This window comes from Neovison vison, chromosome 10 (genome assembly GCF_020171115.1).
Source record: "Neovison vison isolate M4711 chromosome 10, ASM_NN_V1, whole genome shotgun sequence".
Taxonomy (NCBI): Eukaryota; Metazoa; Chordata; class Mammalia; order Carnivora; family Mustelidae; genus Neogale; species Neogale vison.
This window is the reverse complement of record NC_058100.1, coordinates 19,782,505-19,801,393: the sequence shown is the minus strand read 5'-3', so window position 1 is coordinate 19,801,393 and position 18,889 is coordinate 19,782,505.

Here is an 18,889-nt window from a genome sequence, read left to right as displayed (position 1 = left end):
TTGCCTATGCTTACAAGACAATGTATACTTGCTAGACTAAGAAAATAAGTAAGTATGATATGGTCTTCACCTCTGTTCTTGTGGAAGCCATGAAGCTTTGAAAGTACTCTGAAATGATTCAAGGATTTTCTTCTGTGTTTTTATTAATAGAGGTTAGAATTGAAATATCTAGCCAAATACCAATACCAAAAAAAATAATTTGTTAGATAGACATGATAAATAAGAGTATAATTTATTATATAATTTTATCTTTACATATAACCATCTATTAAAAATAAGTTATTATGAATTACTTTCTATTGAAATTGTTATGTTGATAATATGTACTATATTACATGCTTAACTGATTATATGGGATATCTTAATATACTTGTTTTTAAACAGTCTAAATTTATACTGATGTGGAACTAAATTGGAAGTTTTCCTTACATTTCTTCTCAAGTTTTTTTCTTGCTGGGGAGCCCATACTGTGTTAACTTTGAAAACATCTATGTGTATGTGTGTGTGTAAGAGAGAGGAAAGCAGGAAGTATTTTTTTTTTAAATACTCAAAGTAGTTTTAAAAATTCATGTGAGAGCCCAATTCTTTCTTATATATATTCAATTTAATTAACACTATTCAGATTCGTTCTGCATTTCTTCGTAGACTTGAAGTCACATGTGAAAGCACAAAAGAATATTCTCAATATTCACTAAGTTTTCTGTAAAGAGAAAGGTTTAGTATGTTAGGCAGAATTTTAAATGACCCCTAAGATTCCTGCTCCATAGTATACAGCACCTATATAATCCCTTTTCCTTTTCCTTTAGTGTTGGTGGGACTTACATGAATATGATGGATTTCATTCCCATAGTCAGGTTATATTACATGCCAAAAAGCAATGAGTTTTTCAGATGTAATTAAGGTCATTCAACCATTGCTTAGCATTAATCCCAAGAGAGATCACCCTTTGGGTCCCTGGTCTCATTAGGTGGACTCTTTAAAAGAGAGTCTGGAGGTAAGAGACAACAGATGTCTTTAGTGTAATCTACGAGATTGTGATTCATAACAAACAACATTCTGATAAGCAAGGAAATATCTTGGAATACATTTACAAAATTAATTTTTTTTTACTTTGATAACTTTTTGTATTTATTGCCTTGTTCTATTAACGTATTTGTTATACATCTCTTTAATCTCCGTGCTTTCTGCTTTTAGTCATCTTTAATCTGTTTTACAAAGTGTTTACATACCTTTCATTCTCAATCTATAATTTCATTTGTTTTTATAGTGGAAATTTTCATGAGTTTTAACACCACTCTAACACTCCTGAACAGGTAGATTCAATCCTTTTATTTCCTTGTTTTTAACATATTTTCTCATTGTGCATGCTCACTGATCATTTATTCCTCAGAATAACTTATATCTTTAATAAGTTTTTAAAAATATTAAACTACATATATTTCATCTTATTTTTTAGTTTTAATTTTATTTTTATTGAAAAATCCCTAAATTTTTCTTATATTTAATATCTAAGTTTACATTTCTTATTTTAAATCTTCTGTTACTTTTTGTGTGTGTGTCACTTAATCTCCCCCTTCCACCCTTTATGACGTCTCTCAGTATGTTTAGCTATAAAGTTTTGAATTCTTGTAGGAGAAATGTAGTCTTGCTGCTACAGGTGTTTCTGCAGCCACTACTTCCTGTCCCCCAGTGGGTTAATTATACAGATACTTGTTTTATTCCCTTAAACTCCAGGTGAGTTAGGTGATCAGATTAATATGATAACTACACACAGTTTATATATATATATATATAAATATATATATATATATATATATATATATATATATATATATATATATAAAATTCTCAGTTGATTACTGAAATGGCATTGCTGTCCAACATTACAAACCATTGTTATTTAGATGAGGATCTTCTCTTTTTGGAATATATGGTATGGATCACAGGAAGTCATCTCTACAAGTCAAGAATGTAAAGGAGGGGAGTAAGCCACGCAGTGCCAGTGTGGAGCCTGTCAGACAACACCCTTAGAATGAAATTTGAGAAACCAAATCTTGTCAAGTCCACTAACTGTTTATGGAAGAAGCGACAGTAGAACTCGTGGTTTGGTTCTTGAACTTCATGCAAGTGAACCCCTTTCCTATGTAATGTGTGTATTTCTGATTTACTCCCCTTTTTTCAGGATCAGGGGAGAAGAATTTGGTTGGGGGGATACTATCCACATATTTCTTACCATGGTAGTGAAAGAAAAGCTTCTCAAGATAGTTGGATATTTCAACTATCAATGGAAATAATTCTATTTCTAATTTTTTAAGGAACTTCCGTACTCTTTTCCCCAGCGACTGCACTGTATTCCCTAAAAATTTAATTTTTGACACTTTGTCCACTGCTACTACTTTGGCCCAAGCCTTTGTAATCTCTGGATTATTTTAAAATCACTTTTTTCTAGTCTGCTTACTTCCCATCATCCCCCTTTAGTTTATTCTCAATGGAGTAATTAGAATGATCTTATTAAAATTAAAAATTAGTCACTTACTTGCTACCATGGCTTCCCATCTCATAATTAAAAATCAGCACTTTTATAAGGGTAAAACAGCTGAGTCTAATCAAATCTTCCTGTTACCTCTTACCTCATTTCTGGCTATTCTTCCCTTCGTTTGCTATAGCTAACTGCCCAGCATGCTTCCCCACTCAGGATCTTCGCTCTTTTACTTTATTCTTCCTTGAACTAGTCTTCCCCACATAATCCCCTGGTCCCTCTGCTATATACTTCCAGATATTCCCTTAAATACTATCTTTTTTTTTTTTTTTTAATTTTGTTTATTTATTTGTCAGTCAGAGATCAGAAGTAGGCAGAGAGGCAGGCAGAGAGAGAGGAGGAAGCAGTCTCTCTGCTGAGCAGAGAGCCAGATGTGGGGCTCAATCCCAGGACCCTGGGATCATGACCTGAGCCGAAGGCAGAGGCTTTAACCCACTGAGCCACCCCGGCGCCCCAAATACTATCTTTTCAATAAGGACTCCCAAACTCCCTTCTATTGGCTGAATTATGTTCCTTCAGATATACCAAAACACTGATCTTTCTGTGACTGTGCTGAAGATAATACCTTTAAGGATGTGATTGAAGCTAAATGAAATCATAACGGTGGAGACCCAATCTCATAGAACTGGTGTCCTTAACGATAAGTAGGGGTAGTGACACCAGCGTGTGCTCTCTATCATGTGAAGACAACGACAAGAAGGCAGCAGCACCTACAGGCCAGAAAGACCGCCCTCCCCCAAGCTGTAATCCCAGACTTGGAGCTTCAGGGTTGTAAGGAAATAGGTTTCTGTTCTTCAAGCTACCTAGTCTATGCTATGGTGTTGTGTTAGGGCAGCCTGAGCTAAGTAATACACTCTTTTTTTTTTTTTTTTTTTTGTAGATTAGATTTTAATTTTTTATTTTTTAATTTAATTTTTTTCAGTGTTCCAAAATTCATTGTTTATGCACCACACCCAGTGCTCCATGCAATACTTGCCCTCCATAATACCCGCCACCAGGCTCATCAACCCCAACCCCCCACCCCCCTCCCCTCCAAAACCCTCTTTGTTTTAAAGAGTCCACAGTTATGGTTTGTCTCCCCCTCTGATTTCCCCCAACTCACTTCTACACTTTTCTATTTAAAATTCTAGTATCTTCCATCACATCTTAACTTTGGTCCTTTATTTTATTCTGTAGCATTTAGCATAGTTCTAATGTGGTACATATTTTACTTATTATTTATCTCCCAGTACAATATGATATGAATGATAACATAAACTTGTATAAGGGTCATTACTGTCGTATCTCCAACATGTAGACCAACACCTAAAAATATTGGTGCTTAATAAGGATTCATGAAATAAGAGGTAAATACAAAAATAAATTATATTTTGTTGAGGAAATGATCTAATAGAAGTCATTTTATTAAACATTTACATGTATTAACTCATTTGATTTCACAAAATTCCTATGAGTACTATCATTATTTCTTACTTGGAGATAGAATATTGATAAAAACAAATGTTAAATAATGTGATCAAAATTACTCCCTGAGGAAGTGCAGGAACATGTATAGTGAGATAACTTATAAACACAAATGTTCACCAGAGATCATGATTATCTCTGTATGACTGATTCAGTACTGATAAAAATTTTACTTTCAATTTAAGTTCTCTGCCATTATATTTCTGCTTTTCAGGACTCTACCAAATGGGTGAATGCTACCCTTGAATGAACCTATGTGTCTGGAACTATAGTAGGTCCCAACCAGGCTCACAAATAATTTATACTTATGTCTTACTTGAATGAATTATTGGGATCCTTAGATGGTGCTCATCCCTTGAGTGAGTCTATTTTCCTAAGGAAAAACCCACCCATGTTTTCTCAAGACCCAGAGTAAAATTCTCTGTCAGAGCTGGTTTTTCTACCAGACAGCTATAGTATATGCTCTATCATTATTTGAGTCTGTCTGCTTCATTATCATTCTTAAGAAGGTTATACTTTACTTGTAATAAATTGTTAGTGCTGCTTTATTTTAACTCTTGGAGTATAGTTGAAGCACTCTGTCTTCACGATTAGACTGGAAAATTATGTAAGTGAACTTTGAAACAAATTTTCTATGGTAGTTTTATTTGCTTTTTGTTTATTTGTTTGTTTGTTTTTTAAACCTACTTCAACTGTGTCAAGGCAGAGTTTCTCTGTTGGGCTGTTCATCTTTGAAAAGCCTCTTCTATCCATCTTGGCCCCTGAAAATTTGATGTTAAGAAAGGTCTTGTGATTTAGAAAACATTCTGGCAGTAAAACAAATAACCAAACACTGAAAATGTTAATTTAAAACATGAAAAATAAAAATCAGAAGAGGAACACATTATGCTATGATTGAATCTTACTCCAAAATGTTTTTGCTTCAAAATCTTGAACAAAATAAAACCAGACCCCCTCTTCAATGTGAAGACCTGAGTTTGCCTGATACATCTATGGTAAGGAAAGATTCTGAGGCCAACATTTTAGAGGATAAATTTAGTGAATGTGATTGCAGTAATTCAGATTTTCAACAATATTTCTCTTTCTCAGCTTTACAACCCAAGGTTAACTGTACTTCAAATGCTTTTTGAGTAGTTTCAGGAAATTCTTTCATGTAATGTAATTTATTTGAAAAAAAAAATATATATATTGTCCTCACAACTTCTCAAGGATTTTGAATGGTAGATTTCAAATATCACAATATTTTATATTTTTTATAAACTTTTCTGGTATAATTCTGTCTGATTTAACACTGAAATTGTCAGAATGAGTAATGCTAAGTGCTGTACCAAAGAAAAATTTTCACTGCCTAACAAAATAAAAGTTTATTTCTCACCCATATCATAGTCCAGTGCAGACTGCTAGGAGAGCTCTGATGCATATAATCAAGGACATTTACTTTCCACTTTGTGGTACTTCCTTCAGTAAGTGACTCTCAAGGTCATCTTGAGGTTGACATTAACAGATAGAAGTCAAGAAAATTCATAGAAGATTGCATGAGTCATTTTCAAGTTGGCCTGAGATTTGCATATATCTCTTCTGCCAACATTCCATTGGCCAGAACCCAGTGTTAAAACTCCACTTAATAAAAGTAGACTGAGAAATGCATTTTAGCTGTATGTCAATGAAAGGAAAAGGAGATAGGCAGAGGATGGGGAACACAGTTTTCTTTCTTTCTTTCTTTCTTTTTTAGCCACAGACTACACGCTTCCTTCACTACTTACTCCTTTGTTCTCTTCTTCACAAAGTATATTCTCTTCCTCCTCAAAAGAGGCATACCAAAGGCTCATCCAGATCTTGGATTCTCCTCAAAGGCTAAAAGCTCTGGCCATTGTGTTCTCATCTACATTAGGCATAGATCTAACATTTAGAACTAATAATATTAAGTCATCCCTATCAGACACTAACCCTTATCACACCACACACAAAGAGTAAACAAAAGTGTAACATTCCAAAATGGAAGAATGGAAGACCCAGAAGAGTTACTTAACCAGAACTTTTTTTTTTTCCTTGTTTCAAGTTTTTATTTAAATTCTAGTTAGTTAACATATAGTGCAATATTGGTTTCAGGAGTAGGATTCAGTATTGATCACTTATATATAACACCCAATGCTCATCACAACTGCCCTGCTTAATACCCATCAAACATTTAGCCCATCCCCTGTTCACTTCCCCTCCAGCAACCCTCAGTTTATTGTCTATAGTTAAGAGTCTTTTATGGTTTCTGTACCTCTCTCTTTTCTTACCCTTTCCCTTCTCCTATGTTCATGTGTTTTGTTTCTTAAATTACACATATGAGTGAAATAATGTGGTATTTGTCTTTCTCTGACTTATTTGGCTTAGCATAATACACCCTAGCTCCACCCACAACATTGGAAATGGCGGGTCCATTCTTTTTGATGGCTTAGTAATATACCACTGAGTGTATATGTATATGTATACACATATACATATATATATATATATATATATTCAGTTCATTTTATTCGTGTGTGTGTGTATGTGTGTGTGTGTTTTTATTCAGTCAGTGGTCTTTTGGACTCTTTCCATAATTTGCCTACTGTTGATAATGCTGCTATAACATTGGGGTAAATATACTCCTTCATATCAGTTTGTATCCTTTGGGTAAATACCTAATAGTACAATTGTTGGGTCATGGGGTAGTTCTATTTTTAACTTTTTGAGGAACCTCCATAGTGTTTTCCTGAGTGGCTGCACTGTTTAGCATTCCCACCAACAGTGCAAGTGGGTTCTTTTCTCTCCACATCCTTGCCAATACCTGTTGTTTCTTGAATTGTTGATTTTAGCCTTTTGGACAGGTATGAGGTGATATATCATTGAAGTTTTGGTTTTCATTTTGTTTATGAAGAATGATATCGAGTATCTTTTCATGTGTCTGTTAGCCACTTGTACATCGTTTTTGGAAAAATGTCTATGCATGTCTTCCTGTCTGTTTCTTTCTTTTTTTTTTTTTTTAAAGATTTTATTTATTTATTTGTCAGAGAGAGAGGGAGAGAGAGCGAGCACAGGCAGACAGAGAGGCACGCAGAGGCAGAGGGAGAAGCAGGCTCCCTGCTGAGCAAGGAGCCTGATGTGGGATTCGATCCCAGGACGCCGGGATCATGACCTGAGCCGAAGGCAGCTGCTCAACCAACTGAGCCACCCAGGCGTTCCTGTCTGTTTCTTAATGGATTATTTAGTTTTTGGATGTTGAGTTCGTAAATTCTTTATATATTTTTGAATATGAGCCCTTTTCAGATATGCCATTTGCAAATATCTTCTTCCATTCTGAAGGTCTTTAGTTTGCTGATTGTTTCCTTCATTGTGCAGAAGCTTTCTCCCTTAATAAAGTCCTAATAGTTCATTTCTGCTTTTATTTCTTTTGCCTCCAGCAACATGTTCAATAAGAAATTGCTATGACTAAGGTCTAAGAGGTTGCTGCTTACTTTCTCTTCTAGGATTTTGATGGTTCCTATCTTACACTTAGGCTTTTCATCTATTTTGAATTTATTTTTGTGTATAGCATAAGAAAGTGCACCAATTTCATTCTTCTGGATGTTGCTGTCCTGTTTTCCCAGCACTGTTTGTTGAAGAGATGTCCGTTTTCCATTGGACATTTTTTCCAATTGCTTTGTTGAAGATTAGTTGACCATAATAGTTGTGGGTCCATTTCTGGGTTTTTGTTCTGTTCCATTGATCTATATATCTGTGTTTTTACCAGTATCCTACTGTCTTGATGACTGCAGCTTTTTAATATAGTTTGAAGTCTACAATTCTGATGCCTCCAACTTTGCTTTTTTCTTTTTCAAGACTGCTTGGGATTCGTGGTTTTTGTGGTTCCATACAAATTTTAAGAATTGTTTGTTCTACCTGTGTGAAAATTGCTATTCAGTGTTCTATAGTTTTCAGAGTACACATTTTTACCTCTCTGGTTAGGTTTATTTGTGAGTATCTTATGGTTTTTGTTGCAATTATAAATGGAATGGCTTCCTTGATTTCTCTTTCTCATGCTTACTTATTGTTGTATAGATATGCAACAGAATTCTGTACATTGATTTTTGTGTCCTGTGACTTTACAGAATTTATCATTTCTAGCAGTTTTTGATGGGAGTCTTTCAGGTTTTCTACATAAATAATTAAGCTTTCTGTGAAGAGTGAAAATTTGACTCCTCCCTTGCCAGTTTGGATGCCTTTTATTTCATTTTGTCTGATTGCCGTGGCTAGGTCTTCCAGTACTGTGTGAAGTAAGAGTAGTGAGAGTGGACATCCCTGTTTTCTTCCTGACCCTATAGGAAGAGCTCGCAGTTTTTCCACATTGAGGATGATGTTAACTGTGGGTTTTGTATGTAATCCCTAGGATGCTTTGTTGAGGGTTTTTATCAAGAATGGATGTTGTATTTTGTCAAATGCTTTTCCCACATCTATTGAGAAGATAATGTGGTTCTTACTCTTTCTTTTATTAATGTGATATATCACATTGATTAATTTGTGAATATTGAACCACCCTTGCAGCCCAGGAATAAATCCCACTTGATTGTGGTGAATGATTCTTTTAATGGTATGTTGGATTCACTTTGATAGTATCTTTTTGAGGATTTTTGCATCCATGTTCATCAGAGATACTGGTCTACAATTCTTCTTTATAGTGGGACTGTTGTTTGGATTTGGAATCAAGGTAATGCTGGCATTATAGAATGAATTTGGAAGTTTTCCTTCCATTTCTATTTTTGGAATGATTTGAGAAGATGAGGTACTGACTCTTCTTTGGTAGAATTTTTCTGAGAAGCCATCTGGCCGTGAACTTTTGTTTGTTGGGAAATTTTTGACTACTGCTTTAATTTCATTGCTGCTTACGGTTCTGTTCAAGTTTCCTATTTCTTCCTGTTTTGGTTTTGGTAGTTTATACGTTTCTAAGAATTTATCCATTTCTTCTAGGTTGGCCAATTTTCTGGCATATAATTTTTCATAACATTCTCTTATAATTATTTCTACTTCTGTATTGTTGGTTTTGAACTCTCATTTGTGTTATTATTCATGTCCTTACTCTTTTCTTTTTGATTAGTCTGGCCTAGGGGTTTATCTATTTTATTAATTTTTTCAAAGAACCAGCTCCTAGTTTCATTGATTTGTACTACTGTTTTTTATGTGTGTGTGTGTGTGTGTGTGTGTCTATGTCATTTATTTCTGCTCTAATCTTTATTATTTCCTTCTTCTACTGGCTTTAGTCTTTATTTGCTGCTTCTTTAGGTGTAAGGTTAGGTTGTGTTTTTGAGACTTTTCTTCATAAGGAAGTGTGCAGAGCTATGTAATTCCTTCTTAGGACTGCTTTCTCTATACCTTAAAGGTTTTGGACTGTCGTGTTTTTGTTTTCATTTGCTTCATTATATATTTTTGTTAATTTCTTTTTTAATTTCCTGGTTGACCCTTTCATTCTATAGTAGGATGTTCTTTAACCTCCATGTGTTTGTGGTATTTCTAATTTTTTTCTTATGGTTGACTTTAAGTTTCATAGTGTTGTGCTCTAAAAATATGCATGGTATGAGCTCCAGCTTTTTTTTTTTTAACTGTTTGAGGCCTGATTTGTGACCCAGTATGTGATCTGTCCTAGAAAATTTTCCATGTGCACTCAAAAAGAATGTGTATTCTGCTGCTTTGGGATGAAATGTTCTGAATATATCTAAGTCCATCTGGTCCAGTGTATCATTCAAAGGCATTGTGTCCTTTTTGATTTTCTGCTTAAATGATATATTGAGTAAGTCGGGTGTTAACGTCCCCTACTATTACATTATTATTATCAAAGTGTTTCTATGTCTTTATGTTTTATTTATATTAATAGATTAATAGATTTATATGTTTTGGCACTTGCATGTTGGGGGCATATTTACAATTGTTAGATCATCTTGTTGGATAAACCCCTTTATTATGATATAGTTCCCTTCTTCATCTTTTGTTATAGTCTTTGTAAAATCTAGTTTGTCTAATATAAGTATGACTACTCCCTCTTTTGTTTGATGTCCAGTACCATGATAAATGGTTCTCCATCCTCTCACTTTCAATATGCAAGTGTCTTTAGGTCTAAAATAAGTCTCTTGTACAAAGTATATGGATAGGTCTCATTTTTTAATCGATTCTGATACCCTGTGTCTTTTGTTTGCAACATATAATCAGTCCATTTGCATTGAGTGATTATTAATAGGTATAAGTTTAGTGCCATTGTATTACCTGCAAAGTCCGTGTTTCTAGAGATTTTCTCTGTTCCTTTCTTGTGTTTCTTGATTTGGGTCCCCCCCCCCACAGAGTACCCTTTAATATTTCTTGCAGGACTGGTTTAGTAGTCATGAGCTCTTTTAATTTTTGTCTGGGAAGCTCTATTCTCCTTCTGTTCTGAATGATAGCCTTGCTGGATAAATTATTCTTGGCTGCATATTTTTTCCATTTAGCATGTTAAATAAATATATCATGCCATTGTCTTCTGGCCTGCCAGGTGTCTGTGGAGATATCTGCTTGCCTGATTTGTCTTCCCTTGTAGGTTAGGGATTTCTTTTCCCTTATGGCTTTCAATTTCATTTCCTTATCTCTGAATTTTTATATTTTACAACAATATATCTTGATATTGGTCTGCTTTTGTTGATTTTGATAGGAGTTCTCTATGCTTCCTGGAGTTGGATATCTGTGTCCTTCCCCAGATTAGGGAAGTTTTCAGCAATAACTTGTTCAAATAAACCTTCTTCCTTTCCCTCTCTTCTTCTTCTGGGACTCCTTTGTATGAATGTTAATATGCTTTATGGAATTAGCTGAATTTTTGAAGTCTACCTTCATGATCTATTATTTTTCTTTTCCTCTTCTTTTCAATTTCATTATTTTCCATAATTTTATCTTTTATATCACTTATTTATTCCTCTGCTTTTCCCATCCTTTTGGCCATTATATCCAGTTGGTTTGTAAATTAAACTTCAAAAGAAGATTTTGTTCAATTAAAACTCTTGTTTGATTTTTGTCACCTAAATCTTTTTTATACTGTTTAATTATTCTTTGGAATTTAGAAGCACCTGATTTTTCCAACTGCCAAGTTCCCACATTTCTAAAATCTTTCTGTTTTTCTCTATTTCTTCCTATTAATGGCCACTTTGTTTTTGTATCTTGTTAATAAAGACAGTAGTAGCAAGGGAACATCCTCCAAACACATTGTTTTCCACCTTTTAACTTAGATGTAAATTCCCAGGAGAAATTAGGTTTGTCTTCCAAGTTTCTCAGGCAGCTATTTTAACAAAGTGCCACTTCAGCTACATGGCCTGTTAATGTTTCTCTCTCTCTCTCTCTCTTTTGCTTCCCACCAAAAGTTCAAACTACACTATATCTTAGATTTTGGTTTTAGTCAAAACACAGACCCAAATGTGACTTTCTATATCCTGAAATTTTCTGCAACAAGCCATAAGTGATTTTTGTCCTTTTTTCAAAAGAGAATAGCCATTTCCCCTCCAATCTTAGATGTATTTATACAGAGCTTTTATGCAAAATGCTTCATACCATTTAATTACTTGATTAGTTACAAGGGTTATCAAACAAAGTTCTAAAAACAATGAAGCTTTAGAGGCAGCAGTTCTGTGGAGAGCTCTATTATGAGCAACATAATTGTTTTTGAGCTTTCATTGAACTTTGACTTATTGTCAGGAATCAATTATGAACTGAATTGTATAAGCTCATTATAAATCATGCTTCATTACAATGGTATTTCATTCAGAGTTGGTATCATTAGGATAAATCTCTTAACATATGATATAGTATCTAATGGCATGAAATAGGAATGGATATTCTGGTCCTATTTCATTGAATTTTTTCTTAATAATCTGATATCTAGATTACATATACAAATATACAGATACCACAGTTTAGCTTTCCTCAAGTTGCCAGTATTTCGGTAAATAATTACAATCAAAGCAAGCTTTGCCTGAAACATTCTAATGAGTATGTACCGTTGTTGTTTTGTAAAAACTGTTTTTTTTTTTTTAAGATTTTATTTATTTATTTGACAGAGAGAAATCACAAGTAGATGGAGAGGCAGGCAGAGAGAGAGAGAGGGAAGCAGGCTCCCTGCTGAGCAGAGAGCCCGATGCGGGACTCGATCCCAGGACCCTGAGATCATGGCCTGAGCCGAAGGCAGCGGCTCAACCCACTGAGGCACCCAGGCGCCCCGTGTTTTGTAAAAACCGTTTAGAGGTGGTTTTTATTATGTGAATATTTGTGTATTTCTAAAACGGAAGCTAGAAATTGTTTCCCAGTCTCAGTATATTTAAGCCCATGGAGGCAAACTGAGTTTCACCAACCAAGTAAACTTACCCAGAGCTGCAGTATAGAAGCTGGAGATACGGGATAAAGAAAGCACTGCACTGAATCCCTCCTAGAGATGCAGCTTTCAGTGATACCTGGTTTTCTGAGGGTAAACTGTCACAGTGAGAGACTATTCCTAGAGAGACTGTCACTGACTTTTAATCAAGAACCACTACTGAAATGTACTTGAATCTGATGAAGTAGCCTACATCTCTAGCTCTACCAGTACTTCTGGAAGCTTCCTTGTAACAATATTATTTTTTTACATGTAATCTTTTTGTGTAACTTTGTTATGTTTTCTCATTAACAGAGTAGGTTTCTGTTTGGAAATACTGGCTCATTGATAAGCCTAAACATTGTCTGCATTTTTTCTGTATACCACTAAAAATTAATATTTTCTGATATTTCAGTTCATGCAGTTATATAAAGTATTTTTTGCAAGCAGTTTTTCCTTTGATATTATTTGCTTTTTTGTCTGGCATAGTACATGGAAATTATAAAAATGAGCATAACAGTAACACCAGACATGTAAGGAAGCCAGTATGGCCATCAAGATTTAAAGGTAAACTAAAGAATGATTCTAAGATAAATATTTTAAATATCCATTTAGGTGTGACTAAGTTTTGATGCTGTTGACTTCAGTGCACAGGATAGATTAATGATTCTTGTTTGTTGCCTGCTATCAGTATTGGTTTATGTAGAACCCCTTCTATTTTAATATATATAATGTATGTGTGTATATTAAATGATATCCACAAATGGACAACCCAGTTCAAGGATGAGAAAACTGAAAATCACTTGCATGCAAGTATTTCCCTTCTTTTACATTACCAGCTGGCAACCTTACATCTGGTATAAACAGTATCCCGAACCTGGGAGATATTATCATCTTGGTAATTATTGCTATTTTTTTTACATATGTTTAGAATATGTATTTGGCTTTTAGTTATTTCCACACTTCTGAAAAAGTTGTCTTCTATGAATTTTTTGTGAGTAGGGTTCACATATTTTGTTGAAAGAAGCTGACATGTAGTCATTGTTTTTTCACTGCTTTATACAATATTCCTTTGTGAGATTTGCCACAGTGTATTTACCCATTCTTTTAAGAATATTCAAGTTTGTACAGAATTTATTAGAACAGTTTTAGATAATCATAAAAGTAGTGAAGATAGTACAGTTTCATATACCACCTCTACCACCATAGTTTCCCTTTTTATGAATATCTTATGCTAGTGGAGTATATTTCTTAGTGTTAATTTAGCCAATATTGATATAATATTATTAGTGAAAGTCCATACTTTATTCAGAGTTCCTGATTTTTACCTAATGTCCTTTTTTTTTGTTCTAGGATCCCATTCAGGACGCCTTGTTACATTTAATTGTCATGTCATCTTAAGCTTCTCTTGTCTGCAACAATTTCTCAGATTTCATAATTGTATTTGATGACTTTGACAGTTTTGAGGCATAAAAGCCAGGTATTTTTAGAATGTCTCTCAACTGAGATTTCTCTTACTCTTTTTTTCTTATAATTAGATAGTGTTTATGAGGTTTAGAAGGAAGGACCACAGAGATGAAATATTTTATTATTTTTTGACATTATGGAATTGAAATAATCTTTTCCAAATTTTTATTTAAATTCCAGTTAGTTAGCATACAGTGTAATATTTCATATATGTATGAATATTGTATATATGTATGAATATGAAGGTAGTGATTTAACCCTAACATATAGCATCTCATACTCCTCACAAGTGTCCCCCCCCCCTTTTTAAAGATTAATTTATTCTAGAGAGAGCGAGCATGCATGAAAAGAGGGGTGTTGGGTGGGGGTGCGTAGAGGCTGAGGGAGAAAAACTTCAAGCAGTCTACCCACTGATCATGGAGCCCAGTGCTGGCCTTGATCTCATGACCCTTGAGATCATGACTTGAGCCGATACCAGGAGTCAGATGCTCAAAAGGCTGAGCCTCCCAGGCTCCCTGACAAATACTCTTCTTAATCCCTGTATCTGTTTAGCCCTTCCCTCCCACCCAGCTTTCTTCTGGTAACCATCGTTTTGTTCTCTATAGTTAAGAGTGTTTCTTGACTTTCCTCTCTTCCTCCCAACCCCCATGTTCATTTATTTTGCTTCTTAAATTCTACTTATGTGTGAAATCATTTGGTATTTGTAAAAACAAATTGAGATCAAACTGAGATCAACCCTGACTTATTTCACTCAGCATAACCCTCTAGCTTTGTCCACATCATTAGAAATGGCAAGACTTCATTCTTCCATATGGTAAGTAATATTCCCTTGTGTAATATGCCACTTCTTCTTTATACATTCATCAGTTATTGGACATTAGGTCTCTTTCCATGACTTGACTATTAAAAATTGGGGTAGATGTATCCTTTCAAATTAGTACTTTGGTATCCTTTGGGTAAATACCTAATAGTGTAATTTCTGGGTCATAGTGTCGTTCTATTTTTAACATTTTGAGGAACCTCCATACTGTTTTCCAGAGTGGCTGCACCAGTTTGCATTCCCATCAGTGTAAGAGGGTTCCACTTTCTCTGCATCCTTGCCAAAACTGGTTGTTTCCTGTATTGTTAATTTTAGCCATCTAACTGGTATGAGGTGATAGCTCATTGTAGTTTGGATTTGTATTTCCCTGATGATGAGCTGTGTTGAACGTCTTCTCATGTGTCTGTTGGCTATCTATGCTTTCTTTGAAGGAATGTCTGTTGGCTATCTATGCTTTCTTTGGAGGAATGTCTCTTCATGTCTTCTGCCCATTTTTTAACTGGATTATTTGATTTTGGATGTTGAATATTATAAGTTCTTTATAGATTTTGAATACTAACCCGTTTCAAGTATGTCATTTGCATATCTTCTCCCATTCCATAGGCTGGCTTTTAGTTTGCTGATTGTTTCCTTTACTGTGCAGAAGATCTTTATTTTGATGAAATCCTAATAGTTTATTTTTGATTTTGTATCCTTTGCTTCGGGAGACATATCTCTTAAGAAGTTGCTATGGCCAGTGTCAAAAAGGTTGCTGGCTGTGGTCTCCTCTAGGTTTTGGATAGTTTCCTATCTCACAATTAGGTCTTTCATTATCCATTTTGAATTTATTTTTGTAAATAAGAAAATGGTCCAGTTTCATTTTTCTACATATTGCTGTCCAGTTTTACCAATACTGTTTGGTGGAGAGATTTTTTTTTCCTCTAGATATTCTGTCCTGCTTTATCAAAGATTGACCACTTAGTTATGCATTCATTTCTGGGTTTTCTATTCTGTTCTGTTGATCTATACAGCTATTTGTGTGTCAGTACCATAATGTCTTGATCACTACAACTTTGTAATATAAATTGAAGTCTGCGATTGTGATGCCTCCAGTTTTGTTTTTCAAGATTGCTTTGGCTATTCCATAACCATAAAAGACCCTGAATTTTAGGATTTCTTGCTCTAGCTCTGTGAAAAATACTGCCGGCATTTTGATAGGGAGCACATTAGGTGTATTGATTGCTTCCGGTAACATAGACATTTTGACAATATTTGTTCTTCCTATCCATGAACATAGAACATAGAATGTCTTTACATTTCTTTGTGTCATCTCTAATGTCTTTCATCGATGCTTTATGGTTTTCAGAGTATAGGTCTTTCACCTCTTTGATTTAGTTTATTCCTAGGTATCTTATTTTTGGTACAATTGCAAATAGTATTTTCTTAATTTCTCTTTCTGCTGCTACATTGTTGGTATATAGAAATGCAACAGAATTCTGTACATTGATTTTTGTATCTTATGACTTTACTCAATGTGTGTATCAGTTCTAGCAGTTTTTTGTTGGGGTCTTTCAGGTTTTCTACATAGATAATCAAGTTTTCTGTGAAGAGTGGAAGTTTGTTTCTTTCTTGACAGTTTGGTTGCATTTTATTTCTTTTTGTCTGATGGCTGAGACTAGGTCTCCCAGTACTGTGTGAAATAACAGTGGTAATAATGGACATCCCTGTCTTGTTCCTGAGCCTAGAAGAAAAGCTCTCGGTTTTTCCCCATTGAGGATATTAGCTGTGGGCTTTTGTATATAGCCTTTATGATGTTTGTTGAGGGGTTTTTGTTTATTTTTTTTTAAATCAAGAATGGATGCTGTATTTTGTCAAATGTTTTTCCTATATCTGTTGAGAGGATCATATGGTTGTTATTCTTTCTTTTATTAATGTGGTGTATGACATTGATTTGTGAATATGAAAAGGGAGGACACAGCTTAAGAGCTGTTAGCAAACATTTAAAAAATGTGGAATAAGAAGATTTATTATAAGTGTGAATATTATATGTATGGCTGAACTTTCTTGGTGTCTTTAAATTTATCCTACTTTATGTTCTTTGAGCTTGGAAACATGGTTTGGCATCTGTCATGAATTTTAGAAAGTTCTGTATCATTATTATAAATGTATCTTAGTTTCTTTTTCTGGTTTTCCAATTACATGTATCTTATACCTTTTGAAATTGCCTTACTTCATATATACTTACTTTTTTTAGGGTGGAAGGCAGAGGGAGAGGGAGAGAGAGAGGCTCTTAAGCAGGTCCATGACCACTGTGGAGCCAGATGCAGGGCTTCATCTTACAACCCTGAGATCATGACCTGAGTGGAAATCAGGAGTCAGACACTAACCCACAGAGCCACCCAGGTGACCCCATAGTTCTTATGTTCTCTTCTTATTCTTTTCTTCCTTTGACTTCAGTCTGGTGTTTTCTCTTAATTATGTTCTAAAAATGTAAGTTTAGGTTTTAGCTTAAAAGATAGTAAGTTTTTTCTAATTTTATGTATTGACTGATCTTTCCTGTCCTCAGTGATCTTCCATTACTCTTCTGTCATGAGTTAATCTCAGTGTGGCTGTTAGGCTTTTTCCGAGTTATTTTATGCCATTGATCACCTTATGTCTATATTTATAGACATATATTTCCATATTTTATATAAATATATAATATATTTATAAATATATATTTATGAATAACATAATATATATTTATACAATAAATCTCAGTAGCTGGTATGCAATTTCCTCCCAGTTGCTCCACTTTTTTTTTTCCATTTTTAAAATCTTCATTGACTTTTTTTTTTTTTTTTAATTTGACAGAGAAAGAGAGAGAGAGCAGAAGGGGGAGCAGCAGGCAGAGAGAGAAGGAGAAGCAGGCTCCCTGCTGAGCAAGGAGCCCGATGTGGGGCTCAGCTCCAGGACCCTGAGATCATGACCTGAGCCAAAGGCAGATGCTTAAGCATCTGAGCCACCCAGGCACTACTGTATTCCACCTCTTTAGAGATCTCCTGTCTTCTCTCTGTATTTTATAGTCTCATTGGTATGTTAAATGTCAAGACATCTACTAGATTTTTTTTTTAAGATTTTATTTATTTGACAGACAGAGATCACAAGTAGGCAGAGAGGCAGGCAGAGAGAGAGAGAGAGAGAGAGAGAGAGAGAGAAGGAAGCAGGCTCCCTGCTGAGCAGAGAGCCCAATGTGGGGCTCGATCCCAGAACCCTAGGATTATGACCTGAGCCAAAGGTGGAGGCTTTAACCCACTGAGCCACCCAGGCACCCTGACATCTACTAGATTTTGAAATGGAGATATAGCACAAGCAATGGCTACATGAATTTTGAGTTTTGGGGCGTGGTCCCAGCGGTGTTAGGAATTGTTAGAGAAAGGACACTTTAAGTCATCTGAAGCCCTGAGAGTTCACAGCCAAAAAATGAGATTCTAGAGCTCAGTGTTTTATAAAATGTTCAGTTTATTGAAACATAAGTGAAGCATTATTGTGGGAAAAAGTATCTGATATTAGACAGAGAACAGGAACATTAGTGTGAGATAGTCAAGAGCACAGAAGTTAGAACTTGTATTTCAGAAAACACCATTTAGGTTTCATGTCAAATATCTTTCCTTTATCATCTGCCACCAATGTTCATTTCTCCACATTTTCCAACAGTTTAAGTTGCCTATTATTTCTCATTGCACTTCCTAAAGTACTTCTCACAATTTTTTTTTGTAATTACATAGCCTCTATATCACTCATTAAAAATTCCAATAGGACATGAATAAATTTTCTTTATCCATATACATCTTTCTCTAACTAGAATCTGATATCAAGTAAAGATTCAGCAAGTATCTTTTAATGAAGTAATTATCATAGTATATTAATTTACTCAAGTGAGATAATAGGAAGTAACTTTTTCTGGGTTCTGTTCCTGGCTATGTCATAAATTGGCTCCATGATCTTATATTGGTTATATGAACATCAAGGACTCAGTGATGTTATTTATATATTAGACAGTTGAACTGAATTTTCCTTAAGATTATGTGTTTTAAAAACATTTTATAATTCTCAGAGTTTGCCTTTCTTGTATACACTGTGTGATAGGAGATAATTTTATAAATGCACATCTGCATTATTAAGCACATTCATCAGGGAAGAGGGACATGAGGCACTTAAAGTTTACCTGTCATACAAATGTATCCAAGAAATACAAGGGGAAGTTAAAATAAACTAG